Source organism: Schistocerca nitens, chromosome 5 (assembly GCF_023898315.1).
Source record: "Schistocerca nitens isolate TAMUIC-IGC-003100 chromosome 5, iqSchNite1.1, whole genome shotgun sequence".
Lineage (NCBI taxonomy): Eukaryota > Metazoa > Arthropoda > Insecta > Orthoptera > Acrididae > Schistocerca > Schistocerca nitens.
The window spans coordinates 643,893,225-643,906,968 of NC_064618.1; the positions used below are offsets into that span (position 1 = coordinate 643,893,225).

At 40.5% G+C, this 13,744-nt stretch overlaps 1 protein-coding gene across 1 annotated transcript in view; it reads right to left on the reverse strand.

Moving 5' to 3' along the window:
• LOC126259215 (probable cytochrome P450 12a5, mitochondrial) overlaps positions 1–7,795 on the reverse strand; it is a 219,296-nt gene extending 211,501 nt beyond the window's left edge. Inside the window, exon 1 of the mRNA XM_049955814.1 lies at positions 7,714–7,795. The gene's annotated coding sequence lies outside the window, so the exon portion shown is untranslated. The remainder of the gene's footprint in view (positions 1–7,713) is intronic.
• Positions 7,796–13,744: the final 5,949 nt, after the last annotated feature.

Genomic DNA, 13,744 nt, shown 5'->3' on the forward strand with positions numbered 1-13,744 from the left:
TGTATGAAGGCCATATGTTAACGCATACAGACGTTAAGGTTTTATATGTAAAACATTCTCGGTATTCTTGCCGCGTCAGTTCTGGATAAAATTTCGAGATTTCGACGATTACCTCCATCGTCATCGTCAGGAGCAACTGGCTGTCTTCAGTGCTGCTGTGGTAGTCTTTTTATAGCCCGTGGACGGCTTCTGATTGGTTGGCTTATGATTGGTGTTTCATCCTGTGAGTATGCAGCATTTTCAGGTTTCCGAAAGAATGTCTATGGCACACGCGATATAAAGGCAGCGTTCTCCAAAAAAAGGAAACGTGGAAATGCTGGACGCTCACAGGATGAAACACCGATTGCTGTTCTTCCTTTTTGTGGCACGACTTCCGGCAAAATGGGAAGAGTCCTGCCTAGACGAGGTATAATATCGATTTTTCGTCCTCCTGAGAAAATTAAGGAGATGATGCGCCCTGTTAAGGACAATCTGGACCTCAGGGTCCCTGGAGTTTATAATATACCCTGTGAGTGTGGAAGCAAATTAGTAGGTCAGACGATTCGTACCGTTTCCGACCGCTGTGCAGAACACCAACGCCATATTAAAAACAGAGAATTGGGGAAATCGGCAACTGCGGAGCACAGCCTCACGAACAACCATAAACTATTGTTCGATGAAACAAAAACTCCGTCCCGTGCCTCCACGTACTGGGATTCTCTTATTAAGGAGGCTGTTGAAATAAGGATGAGCCAACAGAACTTTACCCGCGATAGCGGATATCATCTGAGCTGTGCATGGCAACGAGCGCTTGATGCAGAGAAGCAGCAGAGACGTTCCTTCCAAGGTTTACGTTCCAACGGAAGCGGTGGCGCCACCGGCGCACACAGTGACACCGTCTGCGACGGCAGTACGTAATCGCCGACCAGTCATAAGCCGTCCGCGGGCTATAAACAGGCTACCACAGCAGCAGTGAAGACAGTCAGTTGCTCCTGACGATGACGATGAAGGTGATCGTCGAAAGCTCGAGATTATCCAGAACTGACGCGGCAAGAATACCGAGAATGTTTTACATATAAGTGCCATCGCGAAACACTTACTTCCCATTTAAGCTTTTACTCATATTCGACAAAAAAATTAAGAAATATATTCCGGATTTACTAGAGGCCATCACAGAAGTGAAGAAAAATGACACAGACGTCCATTTTCCATCGATAAAGGGACAACATGATGGAATTTTCCACAATGAAGTATAAGATGAACGCTACAGATGGAGATTTCTGTCTAACAGCAATCCCTTCTACTGATTATAAACTACGATCAAGAAAACAGCTTACCACGACTGGAACCGTGAATGATATGTATCACAGTAACAAAGCCAAACACCTTCGCCTATAAAAACAGGCATCTCTCCTAGACTCTGGTCCGACTATGTGAAACAAAGTATTCCTGAACGTCGTGTGACATCTATCATTCGTGTGTTGCTGGTACACGGATGTTACAATGCACGTGTGCACAGATTAAAAATTCTAGTTTCTGGAAGCTGTGAACAGAAACACACTGACGATGCCGATCTGAATCATTTAAAATCGGCGTGCACAGAAGTATAAGAAGTATTGTACAAGAAAGTGGTTGACAGAAGTTTCCTCTAACTACAAGTGTTATCTCCTTACTGTACCGATTCGATGTAAATAAGCGCAGATTGACCGACGAGTACACAAAAGGAAGTGAAAGATGAATTTCAACTTTGTACTACAGTTCAGTTGGTTCAAGTTATAATATGAAGAAAGACCACTCTTTCGAAAATGCGCTGCACCATTGCAATTTTTTTTTAATTGAGAACTTAAATTTGTAAGAGAAGATTCAAGCAACGATATCTTTGTACACTTTTTTTAATTAAGAAGTTTTATTAAAAATGAAGTCTCAGAGTGCTTTGAATATGATTCTTCAAACGCAGTCATTTTAAAAAAAGATTTGTAGGCAATGAAGTTACGACTATAATTGAATCGGTTATTATGAAAATTCCTTAAGTCCATAAAACATGATTTTGAGATATTCAAATAAAACTGTTTTATACTTCAATGGTAGAAGATACGAAGTACTTGGACTTTTATACTCTGGTGTACCTGGAAACCATTAAATCTACATCTTCAAATCATCAATTGTTACTTTCACATTCTCCAAACTAATTATTTTTGTCTTGGACCTTTTTGAACCAAATTAAAATAAATAATAGTACAACTATAGAATTTTGAGAGTTAATTATTAAACACAAATTACAAATAGCGTTTTAACATAATCATTATTACAGATAAGCATTGTTGCAACATTTTCTGTAGGTTTCATATATTTTCATCTTCTTCAGCTGTTGTAGGCCAAGTGAATAAATCAATATGAAAGTTTTTGTGCTCCTCTGGGATGTACTGTTACAGTTTTTTTATATCGTTTATCTTAACTTTGTTTATAGGACATTTCTCTCCGTACGCCAAGGTTTTTGGGAGTCTGATATTGCCTAGGGTTTTAAAAGTTTGAGTTTTGAGTCAGTCCATTAATGAATGATCGGGCTACTGATACCCATGGGTTGTGGCTGTCATACTCAAACATATTGTACTGTGAAACACTGACGTTGACTTTCATTGAACAATCTTTTTCCATTGTTTCTAAACACTGGGAATCGCATTTAAAAATATCTGGCCACCAGTCCTTATAGTTTTCAACAGTGTTGTTATCCTCAAGGTAGTTGACAATGAATGAGTTCTTTTTATTGGCAGAATGAAGAATAAGTTCAGTATATTCCTTCACAGTGTAAACTCTATCAGTTTGTCGTAACTTTCTTTGTTTTGTCGTAACTTTCTTCCCATACCCCCAAACACCGTATCACAAGGTAGGAAAGAGTGCCCCCCGATAGGGAAGCATTGAAAAATTTTTCAAACATATCAGTTGCAGAATGAGATTTTCACTCTGCAGCGGAGTGCGCGCTGATACAGTTTTAATCTGCCAGGAAGTTTCATATCAGCGCACACTCCGCTGCAGAGTGAAAATCTCATTCTGGAAACATCCGCCTGGCTGTGGCTAAGCCATGTCTCCGCAATATACTTTCTTTCAGGAGTGCTAGTTCTGCAAGGTTCGCAGGAGAGCTTCTGTAAAGTTTGGAAGGTAGGAGACGAGGTACTGGCAGAAGTGAAGCTGTGAGTACCGGGCGTGAGTCGTGCTTCGGTAGCTCAGTTGGTAGAGCACTTGCCCGCGAAAGGCAAAGGTCCCGAGTTCGAGTCTCGGTCGGGCACACAGTTTTAATCTGCCAGGAAGTTTCATATGTTGCAGGATTGTTTTGTCCTTTGTAGTTAATGTACGCTTCTGCTCGTAATCTATCGTTCTTTATTATTTATCAAAATGCCGTATGCCTTTTGTCTTGTTATGGTTGTTACCTTCTTCATTTGAGTCCATTCTCTCTTTTCTGATTACATTGCCACTACTAACGAAAGGTTAGACAACAGCCACACAAGATTTGTCTTACAGTGTGGTGCCAACAACAGATCATGAAATCGGTAGTGGTAAAATGTGGTTGTTGTTAATGTAGGGACATAGACCGTAGGCTACTTCCGGTGATTTAAAAAATATTACATAAAACTAATGAGAAGATGTAGTATGAAAACTCCATGAGTCCTACAATCATGACATTTTCATACCAACTAAAACTTTTGCAACCATTTTATTGGCTTTAAAGGCAGAAACTCATGACGTTCTTGACACAGATGCATGCGTCTACAGATGGAAGCTGAAAAAGTACTGAAATCTGAATCTGCGAAAAATTGGACTCATGACCTTTTCATATCTGATTCCATTAAACTGCTTGTTCTATCCACCGTGCTGATTACTAAAATGACGGAAAAAATTGCAACACCAAGAAGGGCAGTGTGACATAAATAAAAGTTGGTAGACGTGTTTCTACATCTGAAAGATGACGTCTGTTCACATTTCTCGCCAGTCGCACTAGAGTGGCGCTAATAGCGCCATTACGAAAATGCAAATTAGGTTTGCTTTAAATACACGTAATACTGGAGGTGAGCGTTAGTCACCTATGAGATGCGTAGTTGTGTGTCGATATTAGGAATGCCTTTGAGGTAACAAAGACGTCATTACCAACAGTTTACTGCATTTGAAAGAGGTCGTGTAGTAAGACTACGAAAAGCAGGCTGTACGATCGCTAGAAGACTGGGCGCCGGACGATCATGTGGCATTAGCGAGAGGTATGACCATTGTGCTTAGCATAGGGCTGTGATGCATCATACTGCATCTACAGCAGCAGTCTCAGCATCAGTTGGCATCAAAGTGACACAACGAAATGTTACACATCGCTTACTTCAAGGACAGCTCCGAGCGAGACGCCCTGTAGCGTGCATTCCACTGTTCCTAAACCATCGCCATTTGCGACTTCAGTGGTATAAAGCGCGAACTCTTTGGAGGGCACAGTGGATGCCTGTTATGTTTTCTGATGAAATCTGGTTCCACCTCGGTGAGAGTCAGGGCTCTGTGTCAGTTAGGAGGTGGCTACTTGAGAGCCCGCAACAAACCTGTCTGCGTGCTAGACAAATGATAGTCGTCTGTGCTCTACCATGTTACCTAGGGAAATGCATTCCCGAAATTCCATTACTCGACACTAATTATTTTTTGGTGTTGTTATTTTTTTTTTCGTCAGCGTATAATCCTAAGGTTTTGGTAATTTAGGAACAGTTATAACTATTGCTGCATTTATTGTCGATGTGGTTAAGGCATATATCAGTAACAAAAGTGCGACCATTCTACTGCGAACGTCCTACGTCTCACGCAGAGGTCATCTGACTATAATAAGAGAGATTGGGACATGCAGAGTCATATAGATAGTCTCTTTTCCCGCGATCAGAAGGAAAAGAATAGGACATCGATGATACTGGTAATAACGTGCTATTTGATGGATCTCCTAGTTTGTGCATGGATGTACTAGCACGTAGCTGAAGCCGTTGGACACGGACCTTGTATTCGAGCGTTGAGAGTGTCGATTTATGACGTCATAGCGTAGAAAAAGCACATTGGGGAGGCTCTCTGAACGCGCAGGTCAATATCTAGCATGTCTTACATTATGAACGTGCGTTTGCAAGCAGGCTAATGAGATGAAGAAAGCCACCTACTTCAGATGACGCCATCTCTCTTCAGCACAGAGTCACGAGACGCTATTTTGTTTCAACTGAAGCTCATGTGTACGTATGCCGTTTCTAGACACCAGCAGATTCTAGATCTTTTGAAAAGTCGTCGTTAATTGTACGATTTGTTGTAATAAAACGACGAGAAACGTCATATTGGTGGCTAAAGAAATACTGTAACTTGCATATTATGAAAGGGAACCGAATATTGAGGATCCATCAAAAACTCATTGTTTTTGGTACAGTTAGATAAAATTAAATATTAGTTAAGAGCGATTAAAGCTTTCAGGAAGGGGTGAGATAGAAAGTATAGTTGTACTTCATCTGTGGTAGATGTAGCGTAAAAAGTAGACACAGTTTAGTAGCATAATACGAGTTGCTGGATCGCATCCCACCGTCTCCATGTATATCGGGTGATCAAAAAGTCAGTATAAATTTGAAAACTGAATAAATCACGGAATAATGTAGATAGAGAAGTACAAATTGACACACATGCTTGTAATGACATGGGGTTTTATTAGAACCAAAAAAATACAAAAGTTCAAAAAATGTCTGACAGATGGCGCTTCATCTGATCAGAATAGCAATAATTAGCATAACAAAGTAAGACAAAGCAAAGATGATGTTCTTTACAGGAAATGTTCAATATGTGCACCATCATTCCTCAACATTAGCTGTAGTCGAGGAATAATGTTGTGAACAGCACTGTAAAGCATGTCCGGAGTTACGGTGAGGCATTGGCGTCGGATGTTGTCTTTCAGCATCCCTAGAGATGTCGCTCGATCACGATACACTTGCGACTTCAGGTAACCCCAAAGACAGTAATCGCACGGACTGAGGTCTGGGGACCTGGGATGCCAAGCGTGACGAAAGTGGCGGCTGAGCACACGATCATCACCAAACGACGCGCGCAAGACATCTTTCACGCGTCTAACAATACTTTTTTTTGTTCTAATAAAACCCAAGTCATTCCAAGCATGTGTGTCAATTTTTACCTCTCTATCTACATTATTCCGTGGTTTATTAAGTTTTCAAATTTATTCTGACATTTTGATCACCCGGTATATATATTCGATTGGCTTTATCTACAGTAGAAGAAAGCTTGCACTAACTGCAGTAAGATAACTTGCAGTCTCTACTTTGAATTTTGTATTTCGCACGTTATAAAGACTCTGCTACTGAAGAGGAACAGTGATCATATGAGAATGACGTTAGGGTTTTACGAAAATGTGAGAATGATGAACTAATTTTTATCTCATGTGAGGAACAAATGCAAATTTACACCTCACTACTTGTACTGGAACCTTTATCAGCCGATATTCTTATTGACTGGACAAGACAGACCACTACTTTCGTTTTTCTCTTACTCCATATTCATGGATATTGAAATTTTTATTTATGTGTCCTACAGACAGAATAGCATAACTAGCATATGGACAAGGGAGGAAATGTGTATTGCCGCGTATGTATCGCAAATGAGTAGCGTGTAGTATTGAGAGTGCATAGCTAAGGGTATAATGTTGCACAAGGTGTGCCATGTGCCAGTAAAGGACTCTAGGAAGCAGGAGGAACTGCGTTTTTGTGATAAGGGTAGTGTGGACTTCATGAGTAGCAGCATACAAGCTTCTGGAAAGAGCCGAGGCCAGGAGGACAGCGCGTGATCGTGTGGGACGCGCGTCATGTGAGCCAATGTAAGCGTCGCCGCCGGCGCTGCTGGGGACTCCGATACCGACCTCAGTCTGCCTGAACTTGCGTTACTCTGCTCCTGGGACGGGTCGGGTTCGATTCCCCGCCGGGTTGGGGATTTTCTCTGCCCGAGGACTGGGTGTTTGTGTTGCTCTCATCATTTCATCATCGTCATCATCATTTGTGACAGGGCTATATTTGATTGTATAAAAACTGGACAGTGAGGAAATTAGGACTTCGTACGGGCGCTAATGACCTCGCATTTGAGAGCCTTACAAACCAAACATCATCATGTCGGGACGGGACTTTGTATCTAGTGGCACTTAGCTGCACAGAGTACATGCAGGACGGCACAACATCGTCAGTGCGTTAGTGCCTCGTAGAATTCGACAGTAGTTTCCAGTGCTACTTCGTTGTTCAGTCTCTGTTATTATTCAGAGTTCTTCGTCCTTTTTCCCACCGAGTTTCCTTAACTGAAAACATTCCATTTTTGTATTCTCAGGCAACATGTCTACGTACTGGACAAGCCGCTTTACAACTGGAGACAGCGACAGCTCCTATCCTCTAGCAGGACATCGCAGTTCTAATAGAGCTAACGTAGGAATTTTACGCCTGTTCATTGTGTAAAACAGTGTGATTTGCCAGCCAGTTACAATTAACTGCCGCTGAAACGCACTGCGATCGCGTATACCACGAGAGGCACACGTACCATGTCTACAAGCTGCATCGTTTTTGATCGTTCAGCAGCACGATGAACTCGGCATGCTCAGCTTTGACTTTCGAAAGCACTGTCCGCGTGTCAATGGCTTAAAGTGTACCAAACGTTCGATAGCCAGTCTGTGTAGGCCTACGCTGCGCGCAGCGCAAGTACCTGATCGTAGAAGGACCTTGTGCTCGCCGTAGCGCCTCTAGCGGACTGCGGCTGACCACTGTTTGGCGGGAGAGGATGCGTCGAGTTGTGCAGCCAGTTGTCCCCACCACTCAGGCGTGTCTGATTTCAGTAGGGGGTGGGGGGTAGAGGGGAGGGAAGGGGGGGGCAATAGGGCACGGAGTGCTGATATCACGAATTAAGCGGACAAGCGGCAAGGTTGCGCAAGCAGTGTTCTCTTCGACAATAGCCTGGGAGCCGACTGCGCACAAGCGCTCAAAGTGACAAGTAGTAGCAGGATTGGTACTGTGATATAATTCTATCGAAGTCCCCGCCCTTTCTATAAATCCAAACCTATTGTTTAAGATCAAAACTTCTTCGTTCGTCATTACCTAAATTTAAATTACACAAAATAAAATTAGGTTCTTTCGTAACAACACAGACACTTTCGGCCGCTACATAAAATTGCTTCAAACCAACTACCTCTTTCCATATCGACCCTTCTACTTGTGTTTACTTTATTAGCTTTCTTAATGCAGTTCAAGTTTTCGTACTTGGTTCGGCTTTTAGAAAATATCCCCAGGTTTAATAATGTATACTGAAAGTCAGGATCACCTCTTTCTCGTAGTGAAGTAATAGGTTTTGTGGGTGATAGCTGCCACACCTTAATCTTGGAAAGCTTCGTAGGAGAGCAAATTTCATCATAGTTTGGAATCTTTTATAAAAAAGTCTTTTCACGTAAGTGATGTACTTCAGTGGAAGCATGACATCAAGGTACCTCCATTCTGGTAACTAGTTTCCTTCAAAACGGATTTTTAATTACTATTAATTAAAACATCGACAGACACATAGTTAATTTCTTAATAGACTCTATCACCAGAAAAACGACGCACCACACATTGGCCAAAAATTGATATATTTAAGTGATAACCTTAGCAGTTAAGTTCCATAAGATTTCACACACATTTGAACACTTTTTAGTTGAGGTGACAGTTGAAAGTCCTCCGTCACAGCTGCAATTTATTCCGCTTACGCTAAATCCCAAATGCCTTGCAAATATGTTTTCTGCACCGAACTACCAGGATGTCCAGAATCATCCATTAAATTAATTCGTACTGTCAATAATACAGTTTTACGTAGCTTAATCTTTATCTGTTATCTCTGTACAACGATGATGATATATTTTCGATAGAGTATGTGCATCGGGCTACGTTTGTGCATGCGTAATGTTATGGTAGATCTTCTGCCATTATTAGAGATACAGATCTTCCTAAATAAATAACACAGTCGGTGTACACGTTTCTCAAAGCTGCAATCAGCAGTACACTTCAATTATTTCTTTGCGTGCTTTCCACGCCGGAAGGTGAATCATCAGCTGGAGATGCTGTTCATCACTTTATGTACGACGTGAATTCGTTATGTCTTTAAATTACATATTTCTAAATAGAAAGATTAGACGAACCGACCGATCCAAGCATACTCACGGCACGTAGCTTAACTATTTATTAGTTACATACATGTGGTAAAGGTCACACTATGAGGATATTACAAGTTGGTACCTCCACAGAATTCAATCAAATGTTCCTTCATTATTACGTTGCGCAAAGTAAGCTATTGCCATCCGTCTCTCATGTTTCAAAATAAAAATTTGCATACTATCCAGAGTTCAAAGAGAAGGGGAAGCTTACACAGTTTTCCTATGATAACTATGAGTGTAGCCAACAAACGCTTTGACACCGACAGCACGCTTTTTTCAGTATGGTCCTGTATTGTTTTGAACTGGGTTGAAGGTAGCAACCTTGAAACAGCAAAATACTTCAGTGCATCTTATTCATGTTATCTTTTTATATTCACCGTCAAGAGCGCCCGTACGATAGATTGTAACAGGAGGAGGGAAGGGGCTAGATCTGAGGGTATGGAGTATTTTTAATATTTAGAAAGACGAATGACGACTTGTAGGTAGCCGTGAAAAAGTTTAGAATCCGATCCTATTAAAAACCTGAGTAATACCCACTTTTAAATCATTTCTTGAAAGAGAAACACCTGACTGCATTTTACCGTTTCCTTTCCCTGAGGGCTAGGGAGCAGGGGCGTGGATTACCACCTCCCCTCCGTAGCGCCGAGGTATGGGCGCCCTGATGAACGTTAGTAAACAAACATAACTCACAGTTTCGTTTTCTTATACAACCTTTCTTATTTATAAAGATAAATATGTCCACAGGGGTTGATCGTTTGAGACTCTGCTGATGGGGACTCCCCTTTGTAAGTAAAGAGTAAATTGTCGAAAGCATAACAGTGAGCATACGATAGAACTAGCTGGTGCCTTTGAACTACCTATTATCGACTGCTGGAACTCTGCATACATTATCGGTGATAGCGACGAGCAGTTTTGCGAAGTAATTGAGAAAACACTGTCTAACATCTTGTAAGTTACCAATCCTTTTTTCGAAATGCTACAGTTCATTTAATTTTCAGACAATCGGATCTATCGGAGGGAGACAACTTGCAAACAGGTCACGCCCGGCAGAGGGTGAAACAGTGTGCCTATCGCCCGAAACCTGCCTGAAATTAATTGCCACAGAAAATTAGTAACTGTTGTTGACAAGCATCTTCTGCAATAAATGACAAGTCCCTCTAACTAAGGGCTCACCTTCAGAGGATGTATGTTTTCAAGTAGAGAAGGAATTAGCATATTTCATCAAAATATAAGAGATCTTAGAGATAAAGTTAGTGAACTGCTAATAGATGTTAACTCTGAAATTATTGGTATATCAGAGCACCACTTACATAATTTGATAATTCAGAGGCTTCCTTTACTAGGCTACAGATTAGCTGGCTGTTTCTCAAGGAGTTCCTTGCGGGGTGGGGGAGTGGCTCTGTACGTAAAGATAAAGTTAGTGAACTGCTAATAGATGTTAACTCTGAAATTATTGGTATATCAGAGCACCACTTAAATAATTTGATAATTCAGAGGCTTCCTTTACTAGGCTACAGATTAGCTGGCTGTTTCTCAAGGAGTTCCTTGCGGGATGGGGGAGTGGCTCTGTACGTAAAAAACACTATTTCATTTTAGTCCATAGACGTATGACGACACTGCACTGAACAGATATTTGAAAGTTGTGCAGCATTAGTTGAAACTAAACTTCTGATTGTTGTTGTTTATAGGTCCCCTAACTCAGACTTCAGAGCATTTTCGCTGAAGCTAGAGAGGGTTCTTGATTCACTTTGTAGGAAGTACCAGAAAGTAGTTATATGTGGTGACTTCAATGTTAATTTTGTATATGATTGTGCAAGAAAAAGGTTGTTGGTAGATCTCCTAAATTCATATCATCTGATGAAAACTGTTTTTTCCCCCACTAGGGTGCAGGGGAACAGTAGCACAGTCATAGACAATATTTTTATTCATTCTTCATTACTAGATGGGCATTCTGTTAGTAAAAGAGTGAATGGCCTTTCAGACCATGATGCACAAATATTAAAAGTAAAAGGCTTTTGTACTCAAACCAATATCATATTTAATTACAAACTATGTAGGAAAGTTAATCCAACAGCAATAGAGAGTTTTTTAAAACTTGTCAAGGAACAAGAGTGGCAAGATGTTCATAGTGCCGATAATATAGATGATAAATACAATGCTTTCCATAACACATTTCTCATGCTGTTTGAGAGTAGCTTTCCATTAGAACATTCTAAACGGGGTGCTAGCAGTAATGGACAGCCCGGGTGGCTGACTAGTGGGATAAGGATATCATGCATAACAAAGTGGGAATTATATCAAAATTTTAGAAGTACTCGCAATCAAGCTACAGTAGCCCATTATAAACAGTATGCTTAAAAATGTTATTAGCAAGGCAAAGAGTATGTGGTCTGCAAATAGAATAGTTAATTCACAGGATAAAATTAAAGCCATATGGTCAGTTGTGAAGGAAGTGTCTGGTCAGCAGAACAAGGCCGATGATATAAAGTCAGTTCACAGTAATAATATTTCTGTTACTGATAAATCAGATATATGTACAGTATTTAACAAACATTTTCTGAGCATTGCTGGTAAATTAAATAAAAATTTAGTTTCCACAGGAAATCATATAAATTTCTTAGCAAATGCCTTTCCGAGATTGATGTCTGAAATACTCCTCTGTGATACAGACAAGAGGGAGATTGAGTCAATAATTAAATCGCTGGAGACTAAGGACTCTCATGGTTATGATGCAGTGTCTAGCTGAATATTAAAGTATTGTGCTGCACATGTTAGCCCTGTATTTAGCCATATTTGTAATTTTTCGTTTAGGAATGGTCAGTTTCCAGAGCGATTAAAGTACTCAGTAGTAAAGCCGCTTTATAAAAAGGGAGAAAGGGATAATGTAGATAATTTTAGACCTATGTCTATACCATCAGTGTTTGCAAATGTTATCGAAAAGGCTGTGTATGTAAGGTTAATTGATCATTTTATATCTCACGATATGCTATAAAATGTACAGTTCGGCTTTAGAAGTCGTTTAACAACGGAAAATGCTATATTCTCTTTTTTCTGTGAGGTACTCGATGGGCTAAACAAAAAGTTTCGAACGCTTGGCGTATTTTTTGATTTAACTAAGGCATTCACAAAATATTGCTCCAGAAGTTGGACCATTACGGAATAAGAGGAGTAGCTCACAATTGGTTCACCTCTTACTTTAGCAACAGGCAGCAAAAGGTGATTATTCACAATGCTGATAACGGTTGTGATGTGGGATCTGAGTGGGGTACTGTCAAGTGGGGGGTACCCCAGGGATCAGTGTTGGAGCCGCTCCTGTTCCTTATTTGTATAAATGATATGCCCTCTAGTATTATGGGTGAGTCTAAAATATTTCTGTTTGCTGATGACACTAGCTTGGTAGTAAAGGATGTTGTGTGCAACACTGACTCGGTTTCAAATTGTGCAGTACATGACCTCAGTTCATGGCTTGTAGGAAATAAACTAACGTTAAATCACAGTAAGACTCAGTTTATACAGTTTCTGACACACAATTCAACAAGACCTGACGTTTTAATCTCCCAGAACGGGCATATGATTAGTGAAACTCAACAGTTCAAATTTCTAGGTGTTCAGATAGATAGTAAGCTGTCGTGGAAGCCCACGTTCAGGATCTTGTTCAAAGACTTAATACTGCCATTTTTACTATTCGAACGGTATCAAAAGTGAGTGATACCTCGACACGTAAATTAGTCTACTTTGCTTATTTTCATTCACTTATGTCGTATGGTATTACATTTTGGGGTAACTCTTCCCGTTCTAGAAGGATATTTTTGGCTCAGAAACGGGCGGTTCGGGTGATAAGTGGTGTGAGTTCACGAACCTCTTGTCGACCTCCGTTCACGAGTCTGGGTATTTTGACATTGGCCTCTCAATATGTATATTCCTTATTGTCGTTTCTTGTTACCAAGAATAAGCAGCTTTCATTCGGTTAATACTCGGCAGAAATCTAACCTCCATTTGGATCGGACTTCCTTAAGTCTTGTGCAGAAAGGTGTGCAGTATACTGCTGCATCCATTTTCAATAAGCTGCCACTCGAATTCAAAAATCTTAGCAGTAATCACGTGGTTTCAAATCGAAACTGAAGAGTTTCCTCATGGGTCACTCATTCTATTCTGTCGAGGAGTTCCTTGAAAAATTACGCTGATTCTTATTGTATTGCTGATAGCGTTTACTTAAACTTATGGGCTGACTTTTTTTTCAGGATCATGAACATTTATTTTCATCTGTTATTACTTTTATGTTGTAAGTTCATGTACTGACACGTCCCATGACCTTGGAGATTTGCTACTAAATTTGGTCCTACAGAACTTCACGTGTAAATAAAATAATATAAATTAATCTGGTTTATTGATCTTCAACCAAGAGAAAGCATCTAACCAAATACTCCTCATTCAGTTTCATACAACTAACAAGTCAAAATAAGTATGTTCAGAAGAAGCCACACTTTCGTCACGTTTGTTCAGCATGACAGAATACAAAATAGTAAGAAGGCTTTCACGACCGGATGACATAGCTGC